We start from the raw sequence: 13010 nt of genomic DNA, 5'->3' as shown, positions 1-13010 counted from the left end.
ATTAAAATAAAAAATAAAAAATCTGTTCTTATCAGTTTAATATCGGATACGTCCCCTATCTGGGGACCATATATTAAATGGATTTTTAGAACAGGGAGATGGAAATAGAGCTTGCTCTGTCCACTCCACGCATTGACCTGGTATTGCAGTATTTCCAGGACCGGTGCACCCTTTCCTTATGTGTTCACTAAAATCAGATTCCAAAAATGCTTTTTGTGTTTGCCATTGTTTTTTTGTTGCACATTGCACATCTCCTTTAATCCCATTATTTCAACACCTGTTGGACAATGCATTTTTACAGTCATGTGTGATAATGAGCTAATTTATTAAATGCAATTAATTAATGAATAGATGGCCACCTCTTGTTTTGTGTCGTCTGTGTTTCTGTGTTTCCAGCATTTCAATTTGGAACAGCTCATTCACCTTCCTTGTCTTCTCTCCGCCCTCCCTCCTAGGTAAGTTAAAGAGCTGCACCTGAGCCAGCCATCAAGCCAGCCACTGATTGATGCAGCACCACAGTCAAATAGTGGAGTGGAGTAGGGGAACAGCAAACAGCCATTAAAGCAGCCAGCCGCCCGCCCGCCACAATGGACCTACCTGTGTACACTAGATGGATGTGATGGAATGTACTGTCATCCCTACATTTCAAGAAGAATTAAGAATTGCTGTTGCAACAAACCCTTGCTTGCCTACAAAGAGAGCAGCGATTTGGATTTGTTACTATGTTACCTGGAAGAATAACAAACTGTGCAAGGATGGAGGTTGTAGGAGCAAGGAGAACAAGTTGTCTGTAAAGTTGGTGGATGCCTATTTTCCATTTTGCAGTCCCTTGTCTCCCTCTTGTGGCCTCCTGGAGGCAACTAGCTGTGCAAAAAAAAGACAGCCTGGGGGCCGCCTGTTGCAGTGTTGCCCTCTCAGGCAACACTGAGTGACTGACTGAGCAGCACCGTCTTATATAAAGTTCAGACGGAACTTTGCACGTGTCATAGTACAGCCCTCAGGAGCCAGAGCCAGCTTTATGACATCATAATGGGGCCTCAGAGATAAAAGCCTGGGCCCAGGCAGTGTTGGTCAGTGCTGCTCAGCAGGCAGCACTGGACTGGATTACAGCTGATACAAGATGTGAAGGAAGAAGGGGTGGCTGTGGGCATGCACTTACTGCTGCTGCTGCCAGTGTTTGCACGGTAGGAGGGCATTTGGGCGTTGCCAGGAAGGCGTTTTTATGTAGATTCCTCCTCTTTCAGCACTGCATTGTGGTGCAAGCAAAAGAAGCAAATCCTGTGTAGCTTCCTCTCCGGCCTTTATTCACCTCCCGCCTAGCTGTGCTTGTGTGAGTGTGCGAGCCGGCTGTGCCCCATGGAATTGCCTAGGAGTAGGCTGAATCGCTGCAAGGGGTGAACAGCAGTATTGGGCAGGCTCGGGCAACGCGCGCCACTTTGGGGTTATCGCTTCTCGGCCTTTTGGCTAGGACCAAGTGTACTTGTACAGAAGGTTTTTAGTCAGAAGGTGCTCCGGTACCCTCTCTCTCGGCCTCGGGGGATCGTCCAGGTTCGCCTGGACTTCACCCCCGTGCTGCTATTTGGGAGAGAGGCTTAGTCCTGAGCAACGAGTTGCGATCCCCCCCAGCCCCTTGGTCTCCGTAAGTCAAGGGGCGCAGCAAAAGCTGTGCCGTTTGACCTGGCCACGCTAATGGCAGGCGAACCCGATGCGGTGCCGGTGTACGCCCGGCTTAAGAATTCTGCACGATTTATCGTGGCAGAGGGTGGAGACGGTCCCCGTGGTATTAAATTTTTAGTCCACGCCATTTTGGAAGATCTGCTGGCGGTCCACAAGAACGAGCTCTTGGCTATCCAGGACTACCTGAAGCGAGGAATTTACGATGTCACCTTCATGGGAGAAGGAATACTCCGTGATGCTATGGACCGAGCTGAGAGGAAACAAGGTGAACTCGTAGCAGCGGGAGTCAAGGTAGTAGAGCACGAATTTGAAGTAACAAAACTCGTGGCGATTAAAATGTATTCCCCATATGTGAGAGATATGGAAGTGGCAGCATTTCTAGCTGCCTACTTCAAAAATGTCAAACTCCTGGGGAAAGTGATGAACGAGTGTGGAGTGTGGACCGCCAAATGGAAGTTTTCAGTTACGCTGATTAAGGACCCCTCCACCCAAGAAACGAGATTACCACCGGCTCGTTTTAAAATTGGAAATGTGAATGGCGACCTCTACTTCTCAGGGATGCCAAACTTCTGCAGGGCTTGGGGTACCTATGGACATACCAGTTTTAACTGAGATGTCACCTGCAGAAACTGTGGAAGCAAAGAGCACAATATAAGGGAGTGCACAGAAGAAAAAAAATGCAACTTTTGTCAAAAAACTGGTCACTTGTATTTCTCTTGTCCTCATAGGTACCGAAGCGGAGAAGAGCAACCCGGGGCGCCCCCACGTGCTCCACCAGTGGACCAGCCCCGCCCTCAGGGAGAGGAACAAGCCAGTGCTGCAAAGGAGCAGCGGGGTACCTGGGCTTCAAGAGTAAGGTCTGTTGGAGCCAAAACAGGTACCTCACAGCCAACAGCCTCAGAGGAGAAAAGGGAGCCCAGTGCGAAATAAAAGCGCCAAGCCAAACGTAAGGCTGAGAAGGGGCAGGCCAGTGAGATAACTGAGGCATCCCAAAGTGCTGGTTGCTCAGTGGATACCGGGCCCGCTCCCAATCCTGGGTCTCTAGATACGGAGTCTGAGGAGGAAGGTTGGCTGAAAGTGGGTCCCCGTAAAAAGGGTAAACAGGAGCGTGCCGGTAGGGGGGTGACAGGGGAGGAGCAAATGGATACGTCTGTAAAGGAAAGTGAGGCTCCTCCTAGGACCACCCCCTCGTCGTTACTGGTGAGGAGGGTGGGCGCTGTTCCCCCCGAGCCAACCGACACCCCGCCATGTGCGCAACCTCCCCCTCTAGAACGGCCTGCACAGCCTGCACGGCCTCAGGGGGGAGCGGCGGGGCCCTTGGGGTACCCACCCGATACAGACCTATATGGTGAGCCGCTAGAGACCCAGGTAAGGCTGTGTGAATCTGGGATACGAGATGAGGGCTGTTGGCTCGACTCTCACTGAAGGTAGTTCCTCTCCTGAATCACATCCCCTTTCTCGCTTGAGTCAGACGAGGGCGGGGAGATGAGTTCAAGCAAGATTTCTGGTATTGCTGGTGGAGGCCAAGTCTGATTTTAAGTAACACGATTATTTTATTTTTTAAAATCAAGACTAACACAATTAAAACTCCACGATGTCTGAAATAAAGGGGGTCTCCCTCAACGTGAGGGGCGCCAAGTCCAAAGTCAGAAGGGTTGCTCTCTTCAGTTTTTTATCTGGCCTGGCAGCCTCTGTTTTTTTCCTGCAGGAGTGCGGCATTCCCCATGCAATGAAGTACCATAAATACAAAGAGGATTGGAAGTATGGTCCATCACTCTGGTCTGGATCTAACGAGTCCAGATCAGCAGGGGTCGCCATTCTTTTTAAGGGAAACATTTTTATTGATTTTATTCAAGAGATTCTTCCAGGACGTATTTTATTGGTTAAAGCTTTTATTGACGGCGTAAAATGGCAGTTTTTAAATTTTTACGGCTCACCTGACAAAAATGAGAGAGCAGAGATGCTAGAAATGTTACCTCTTTTTATTAATACAACTGAGCCTTTTATCCCCGCAGGTGATTTTAACTGTATCCTGAGGGGGGAACGCCGGCTTACCAGTGCTACAAGTAGGAATTACGATAAGACCTCTGGACTGCTCAAAGATATTGTAAATGATTTTAAATTAACTGATGTGTACAAAGAATGTAATAGGAGCAGCCCAGAGGAAGCCGGCGTTACCTGGAGCAACGCCACCTGTAGCTCCAGGATACATTTTATTTTTTGTAATGAGAATGTACTGCCTTTTAATTGTGAAGTTTTAACTAATGTTTTTTCAGATCACAAGCTTTTATCATTTTATGTAAAGCGTGATTTTAATAAATTGGTGTGTAAGAAGTCCTGGAAGTTAAATGTTTCCCTTTTAGATGATCCACAGGTTTTTACTGATTTTATTGAATTTTACCAAAAATGCAGGCGGGGGAGAGACATGCGTACTCCCATCAGTGCATGGTGGGAGAAAATAAAAAAAAGAATAAAGGAATTTTTTATTAAAAAGAGCGTGGCGAAAGCCAGAGAAAAACATGCTTTTTTTAAAATTCTCAGCACCCGTCTGCAGACCCTGTACAAGATGAGAGATAATGAAATTGACGTTAAAACTTACATCACTAACTTAAAAAAAGAAATAGCTCAGTGCCTGGAGCAGAAAGGCAAATAAATCAGGTACTTTTTTTAAAAAATTAACAATAAAAAGGCTATTATTAAAAATATTGAAGGTGTGTCAGATGTACAGGGTATTTTAAGTAAAGTTCATGAGTTTTATGCTGACCTTTTTAGTGTTAAAACTGTGGATCATAATTTTATGCGTGACTCACTGAAGGAGATTACTACTGTTTTAGACCCTGTCTCCCAGAATTTTTTATTACAGGAGCTGACGGAGCAGGAGATTTTAGAAACGGTAAAGAGTTTTAAAGCCGGAAAAGTTCCCGGACCGGATGGTATACCCAGTGAGTTTTATGTCAAATTTTATGACATTTTAAAAGAGGATCTTTTTAGCCTTTTTTATTAAGTTTTTAATTCCAAGATGCTGCCTAAGTCCTGGCGGAAGGGTGAGGTCTCTTTGCTACATAAGAAAGGTGACGTCGCAGTTTTGAAGAACTGGAGACCAATAACCCTTCTGAATAGCGACTATAAAATAATGGCAAAAGTGTGCGCAAATAGACTAAAAGCCATAATACCCCACATTGTACACTCTAACCAGGTGTGTGGGGTGCCAGGCCGCAGCATCTGGGATAATCTTAACCTGATAAAAGATGTGATTGAGGACACGAGGTCTAGAAAAGGTAAATTAGCCATTTTATCAATAGACTTCGAGAAGGCGTTCGACCGTGTCTCTCATTTTTATCTTTTTAAGGTTTTAGAGCGTATGGGTATACCTGAAGGATTTTTATTATCACTTAAAGCCTTTTATAAAGATTGCACAAGCAAAATTTTAGTGAATGGTTTTAAGACACAGGACGTGATTTTAAACTCAGGGGTGAGGCAGGGGTGTCCCTTGTCCCCACTGCTTTTTATTTGCGCATTAGAGCCTCTACTGTGTACAATTCGCCGCGATAAGTTAATACGTGGAGTCCCCCTGCCCGGGGGTGGCGGCGTAGAGGCTAAAGCAGTGGGGTACATGGACGATGTAGTGGTTTTTTGCAGGGACACCCTGTCGCTTCAGAGAACCCTCAGACAAATTGAGTTTTATTGCTGTGCTTCCGGTTTTAAGGTGAACTTCGACAAAAGTAATATTTTAAATATAGGAAGCATGGCTTTTAGAGACATACCCGTCCCTGTGTCAGATAATATTACAATTTTAGGTATCTCCTTCAGTGAGTGCGATAATGGTTTTATCAGTTGGGACATGGTGGCGCAGAAGGTAAATCAAAAAATATGTATGTGGAACATGAGAAAACTTACCATGGAGGGAAAAGTTTTAATTATTAAAATGGTAATTTTACCCCTGCTTTTATATCGGAGTATGGTTTTCCCTCCCCCCATGGTTTTATTGCAAAAAATTACTAAAGCATGTTTTACCTTCTTTTGGAGTTCCAGAATGGAAAAACTAAAAAGAGAGATTGTGATGAAATCCAAACCGAAGGGTGGCAAAGATTTTCCGAATTTTAATAGGTTTCTTTTAATCAAGTTCTTCAGTTTCTGTTTTAATTCCCTTTTTAAAGAACATTATTGGTCCTACTTTTTACGTTTTAATACAGGGTTTTTAATGCGAAGGTTTGGGTGGTTCAACATTGTTTTATCCTCACCTTACGCTTTTAAACTCTCAATAAACTATGTGATTTTAGAAAAGATAGTGGCCTTATTCAACCTGAAGGGAAAAAATGTAAATGAGCTGAAAAATAGTAAAAAATTAATTAAAAACCTAAGAGAAAGTGAGACGGTCAGCAGAATTGAGAATTTTAATGAGGAACGAAGTGCTTTTATCTTCAAAATTATTAATGTGTTTTATCTTTTTAATACACAGATAGACCTGGTCTGGAGCTGCATTCATCAATGTCTTCCATGCCGGGCATTCCAATAGAGAAGGAGGTTCGCGAGGTCTGCCGTCTGCCCGAGGGAAGGCTGCCAGGCCGAGGAAACAGTTCGACACATTTTTTGGACGTGTGATTTTGCGAAGGAATTTTGGAAAAAAATATTCCCTCTTTTGGAAAAGATGGCAGACCTGAAAGACTTGAATTATGAAGAGATTTTATATGGACTATTTGGATGCCCAACCGCGAACCAAAAGATAATAGCGTGGAAGACGATGAATTGCGCCAAAGAAGCTCTATGGAAGGCCAGGAACATCCTGATTTTTAAGCACGATGTTTTATCTACTGATGATGTTTTAGGTCTTTGTTTTAGCGAAATGTACATTTATTATTTATTAGACAAAAAACAGAAATGCCACCCTTCTTAATAAATGGTTTGTGAAAGAATGGAACTCCAACATATAAAGATTTGCCACCATGTCCCTTTTATGTAATGTAATGCAATGAAATATTGATTTTATTGATTTGTACAAAAGTTGGTTTTATTGTAAACTGTATTTTTTTATGAAATAAATCATTGACACCCCTGAAAAGGGGTAGCCAACTTAAAAAAAAAATCTGTTATTATCAGTTTAATATCTGATACGTCCCCTATCTGGGGACCATATATTAAATGGATTTTTAGAACAGGGAGATGGAAATAGAGCTTGCTCTGTCCACTCCACGCATTGACCTGGTATTGCAGTATTTCCAGGACCGGTGCACCCTTTCCTTATGTGTTCACTAAAATCAGATTCCAAAAGTGCTTTTTGTGTTTGCCATTGTTTTTTTGTTGCACATTGCACATCTCCTTTAATCCCATTATTTCAACACCTGTTGGACAATGCATTTTTAGTCATGTGTGATAATGAGCTAATTTATTAAATGCAATTAATTTATAGATTGCCACCTCTTGTTTTGTGTCTTCTGTGTTTCTGTGTTTCTGGCATTTCACATTGGAACAGCTCATTCACCTTCCTTGTCTTCTCTCCGCCCTCCCTTCTAGGTAAGTTAAGAGCTGCACCTGAGCCAGCCATCAAGCCAGCCACTGATTGATGCAGCACCACAGTCAAATAGTGGAGTGGAGTAGGGGAACAGCAAACAGCCATTAAAGCAGCCGGCCGGCCGCCCGCCCGCCACAATGTACCTACCTGTGTACACTAGATGGATGTGATGGAATGTACTGTCGTCCCTACATTTCAAAGAAGTAAGAATTGCAGTTGCAACAAACCCTTGCTTGCCTACAAAGAGAGCAGCAATTTGGATTTGTTACTATGTTACCTGGAAGAATAACAAACTGTGCAAGGATGGAGGTTGTAGGAGCAAGGAGAAGTTGTCTGTAAAGTTGGTGGATGCCTATTTTTCATTTTGCAGTCTCTTGTCTCCCTCTTGTGGCCTCCTGGAGGCAACTAGCTGTGCAAAAAAAAGACAGCCTGGGGGCCGGCTGTTGCAGTGTTGCCCTCTCAGGCAACACTGAGTGACTGACTGAGCCACACCGTCTTATATAAAGTTCAGACGGAACTTTGCACGTGTCATAGTGGAGCCCTCAGGAGCCAGAGCCAGCTTTCTGACATCATAATGGGGCCTCAGAGATTAAAGCCTGGGCCCAGGCAGTGTTGGTCAGTGCTGCTCAGCAGGCAGCACTGGACTGGATTAAAGCTGATACAAGGTGTGAAAGGAGAAGGGGTGGCAGTGGGCATGCACTTACTGCTGCTGCTGCTGCCAGTGTTTGCACGGCAGGAGGGCATTTGGGCGTTGCCAGGAAGGCGTTTTTATGTAGATTCCTCCTCTTTCAGCACTGCATTGTGGTGCAAGCAAAAGAAGCAAATCCTGTCTTGCTTCCTCTCCGGCCTTTATTCACCTCCCGTGTAGCTGTGAGTGTGTGAGCCTGCAGGGCCCCATGGAATTGCCTAGGAGTAGACTGAATCGCTGCAAGGGGTGAACAGCAGTATTGGGCAGGCTCGGGCAACGCGCGCCACTTTGGGGTTATCGCTTCTCGGCCTTTTGGCTAAGATCAAGTGTAGTACCTGCTCAAGCTGAGGTTAGTAATCATCCCTGCCGGTGGTTGATGGGCCATCGTAGGGGGATGACAGAACGCCGAGGTGAGGGCAGGGAACCACAACGGTCATCGCTCTGGTGTACGCATTTGGTTTAAAGGTACCATTTGTAGGTGACCAGGCGACCGCCGGATCGAGGTCAGGAGGTCGGGTAGTTTGAAAGCCCGAGTTGCTATGTGCCCCAGGGCTGGTGACCCTGGGGTGCCCTAACTCACTGGGGGTGGGATCCCACTGAGTGAAGGCACATTTGCACGCACTCTCTTTCACGCTATATGAGCACACACCTTTATTCTCCCGGCCTTCTGGCTGGGAGATGAGGAATTTTTTATACCTGGCGGATGTCCAGGCTGTATCACAGCGCACATCCACTTATTTAATTTTGTTTTTCACTGTGTGTTTGTCACGTTTTGTCACAAGGATTTTGGGATGCGGTGCCCTTTTGGGACCCTCCTGAGGTCTAGGGGGAAAATGTGTGGCCATCTGGTTCCGTTTTCCCCTGCAACCCGGCCTCCCTTCTTCGGAGGGGAGGTGCACCTTTGATGCAGGCTCCAAGGTGGACACTGGGGTGGCAGCCCAGGTAGAAGCCTTGGAGTGTTGTTGGGTCTCTCTAAGCTTCGGCGAGGGGGGATCATCGATCCTTGATCCTCTAGGCCTAAGGCTTGGAGGGTCGAGGAATGGTTATGCGGGGCCTCTCTCTTTTAAGAGAAGGGCTGCGATAGACCGCATCCTTGTGCACTTTTTGTGTGGCACCTCTGCACTTTTTATGCACTTGGGTGATAGAAAGCACGACTTGGGCTTTCAAAAAAAAAAAAAAAAAAAAAAAAAAGGCTGGTTACTTGTAGTCAGTGCTGCCTGGTCTTGGTTGGGAGGTGCTCAGGTACCCTCTCTCTCGGCCTCGTGGGATCGTCCAGGTTCGCCTGGACTTCACACCCGTGCTGCTATTTGGGAGAGAGGCTTAGTCCTGAGCAACGGGTTGCGATCCACATACCCCCGTGTAGGTTTCGGCCGAAAAGGGGAAGTTGCATAGACGTTACGTCACCAACGGGTGGCGTAACTTTCCTGAAATCCCCTCACCATGGACGAAAGTCCTGGTGAGATACCGGCGTATGCCCGGATAAAGAATACAATTCGTGTCATTGTATCAGAAGAGAAGGCGACAACCTGCGGCCTGAAGTTCTTGGTGGAGACCGTGCTTGTTGGCATTTTCAACATTCAGAAGCGGGAGATATTAGCGGTACAAGACTATCCAAGGAGAAGAACATATGACATAACTTTTGTACAGAATGGAGTGTTCCAAGATCTGCTGGCGGCATACATGGTAAAATACGATCCGAGACTGGACGGTATTGAATTATACGAACATGTGTTGGACATCACTAAGATGATTGTGATAAAAATGTACTGCCCGTTTGCAGATTTAAAAGATGTGATGTCCTTTTTATCCCCCTATTTCAAAAGTGTAAAATGTATTGGCAAAATAATGAACGAAGTTGGAGTTTGGACGTCAAAGTGGAGATTTTTAGTAACTTGTTATAGAGATGCCAATACAGCAGGGGGGATAATGTTGCCGCCAGCACGCTTTAAATTAGGTGATATGGCAGGAGATCTTTTTTATACAGGAATGCCTCCATTCTGTAGAAAATTTCAAAAGTACAGTCACACCAAAGAGTTCTGCGAAAGCACCTGTAGGAATTGTGGCAGCTCTGAGCACGAGGCCAAAACTTGCCCTCTGGGGAAAAGGTGTCGTTTTTGCAGCCGAGTTGGTCATCTATATGCTACTTGTCCCCACAGATCGGAACAACCCGAGGTCCTGCCGAGGCGTCCAGAGCAGCCAGCAGGCCAGATCGCCCCCGCACAAGGAGAGGAACCAAGAGGTGAAGAGGCAAACGACATGGACACCTCCAGCAGACCCCCCCCCAAACAGGTGACCCAAAGGAGCAAAGGCGGTTCAAGAGAAGAGCCAGTGATCAGCGGACGAAAAAGCCCCCTCAGGAAACGGAGGAGATGGGTAGTTCGGATGAAGCTGATCCGCCTGGGCCGCAAGAGATGCTGGGTTAGCCTGTACCTGAGGCAGAGGACCCGGGCGGAGCGGCAGCAAGGTCTAAAAGGCGTAGGGCGTAGTCGGGGGTGCCGATGGGAGTACCTGCTAGAGCGAAAGCAGGGAAACCAGTTGACGTGCCCCCGGAAGCACCAGCTGAAGGTCTCCCCCCTTCTCGCCAGTTGGGGTAGACAAGCATAGCTACCTCTGAGGTGACAGAAGTCCCTGAAACGGCCGCGAGTGCGTTTCCTGCCCCTATCGTAGGGGAGGAGGCTGCCATACGAGATGCTCCAGAAACCTTGCCCGTGGAGTCCATCTGGGACCCATTTTCGATCAGTGCCTCAGGTATGGCGGGGGGTCAGCTGTCTGACATGAGTTCCTCTCCAATCTCCTCAACTTATACAGTTGGTTTGAAGTCGGAGGGCGATGAGAGTTCGAGTGAGGTCTCTGGTGACGCCGAGGACTGCTGAGGCCACCTCGGGTAAGATTACATAAGACTGTCTCTTTTCCCTTTTCCTCATGGCAGAGTTATGTGGCATTTCCTTAAATGTTAGGAGCGTGCATTCCAAGACGAGAAGAGCTGCCCTGTTTGATTATCTTTCTATTTTTTCCGCCACCGTTTTTTTCCTACAGGAATGCTGTATCCCACATCGCACGAACTACAACAAATATAAGGAAGACTGGAGACTCGGACCTTCAGTGTGGTCCGGGTCTAACGATTCCAGAGCCGCAGGTGTCGCCATTTTATTTAAAGGGAACGTTTTAATTGACAGTTTTAATGAAATTTTACCAGGTAGAATTTTATTGGTCAAAGCTTTTATAGATGGTATTAGATGGCAGTTTTTAAATTTTTATGGGTCCTCGGACAAGAATTAAAGAGCTAGAATGCTAGAGATTTTACCCCTTTTTTTAAACGATTCAGAGCCACTTGTTTTAGCGGGTGATTTTAATTGTATTTTAAAAGGGGGAACGCTGGTTCTCTAGCTCAGTAAGCAGGAATTATGACAAAACCTCATCATTATTAAAAGATATAGTTACAGATTTTAAACTTACTGATGTTTTTAAGAAATGTAACAGCAATTTATCTGCAGAGGCCGGCGTCACCTGGAGCAATGTGAACTGTAGCTCCAGGATCGATTTTATATTCTGTTCTTATCAAGTACTGCCTTTTAATAGTGATCTTAATCCCAAGGTCTTATCTGATCATAAATTATTGTATTTTAAAGTTAAAAATGATATTGGGAAAAATACTGTCAAAAAAGCCTGGAAAATGAACGTTTCCCTTTTAGATGATCCGCAAATTTTATCTGATTTTATTACCTTTTATAAGGGCTGCAGACTGGTAAGACATCCAAATATGTCCATAGTCTCATGGTGGGAGAAAATAAAAATAAAAATAAGAGACTTTTTCATTAAAATCGGAAGGAGAAAAGCAAAAGAAAAACAGGATTTTTTTGCTAATTTGAATACCCGTCTGCAGACCCAATACAAGTTCAGAGAACAGGGTATGCAGGTGGAGGAGGAGATTATGGAGATTAGGAAGGAGATCTCCCAGTGCCTGGAGCAGAGAGGTAAGGAAATTGTCTTTCGTTCAAAAATTAAACACCTCGAGGAAAATGAGACCTGCTCCAGGTACTTTTTTAAGAAAATTAACGATAAGCATACCCTGTTAGACAATATTGATGGAGATACAAACACTGACAATATTTTAACCCCTTCCCTCTTTAGCCACTTTTGACCTTCCTGACAGAGCCTCATTTTTCAAATCTGACATGTGTCACTTTATGTGGTAATAACTCCGGAATGCTTTCACCTATCCAAGCGATTCTGAGATTGTTTTCTCGTGACACATTGGACTTTATGTTACTGGCAAAATTTGCTCGATATGTTCAGTATTTAATTGTGAAAAACACCAAAATGTAGCGAAAAATTTCAAAAATTAGCATTTTTCTCAATTTAAATGTATCTGCTTGTAAGACAGGCAGTTATACCACCCAAAATTGTTGCTAATTAACATCCCCCATATGTCTACTTTAGATTGGCATTGTTTTTTGAACATCCTTTTATTTTTCTATGACCTCACAAGGCTTAGAACTTTAGCAGCAATTTCTCACATTTTCAAGAAAATTTCAAAAGGCCATTTTTACAGGGGCCAGTTCAGTTGTGAAGTGGCTTTGAGGGCCTTATATATTAGAAACCCCCAAAAAGTCACCCCATTTTAAAAACTTCACCCCTCAAAGTATTCAAAACAGCATTTAGAAAATGTCTTAACCCTTTACACATATCACAGGAATTAAAGCAATGTAGAGGTGAATTTTACAAATTTCATATTTTTTTGCAGAAATAAATTTTTAGTACAATTTTTTTTATAACACAGAAGGTTTTACCAGAGAAATGCAACTCAATATTTGTTGCCCAGTTTCTGCAGTTTTAGGAAATATCCCACATGTGGCCGTAGCGTGCTACTGGACTGAAGCACCGGCCTCAGAAGCAAAGGAGCACCTAGTGGATTTTGGGGCCTTATTTTTGTTAGAATAAATTTTAGGCACCATGTCAGGTTTGAAGGGCTCTTGCGGTGCCAAAACAGTCAAAATCCCCCAAAAGTGACCCCATCTGGGAAACTACACACCTCAAGGAAATTATCTAGGGGTACAGTGAGCATTTTGACCGCACAGCTTTTTTACAGAAATTATTAGAAGTAGGCCGTGAAAATTAAAATCAAAATTTCTTCAA

The 13010-nt window shown here is 44.7% G+C and overlaps 3 pseudogenes; all 3 read left to right on the top strand.

Annotated features, from left to right (window-relative positions):
• On the top strand, positions 1-174 carry LOC142654377 (U2 spliceosomal RNA; annotated as a pseudogene).
• A 6525-nt stretch (positions 175-6699) lies between these two features.
• Positions 6700-6913, top strand: LOC142654310 (U2 spliceosomal RNA; annotated as a pseudogene).
• A 1257-nt stretch (positions 6914-8170) lies between these two features.
• LOC142654658 (U2 spliceosomal RNA) lies at positions 8171-8240 on the top strand (annotated as a pseudogene).
• The last annotated feature ends 4770 nt before the right edge of the window (positions 8241-13010 follow it).

The sequence above is a fragment of the Rhinoderma darwinii genome, chromosome 5 (assembly GCF_050947455.1).
Source record: "Rhinoderma darwinii isolate aRhiDar2 chromosome 5, aRhiDar2.hap1, whole genome shotgun sequence".
NCBI classification, from domain to species: domain Eukaryota; kingdom Metazoa; phylum Chordata; class Amphibia; order Anura; family Rhinodermatidae; genus Rhinoderma; species Rhinoderma darwinii.
The sequence above is the reverse complement of the archived record's forward strand: the minus strand, read 5'-3'. Positions and strand labels throughout refer to the sequence as shown.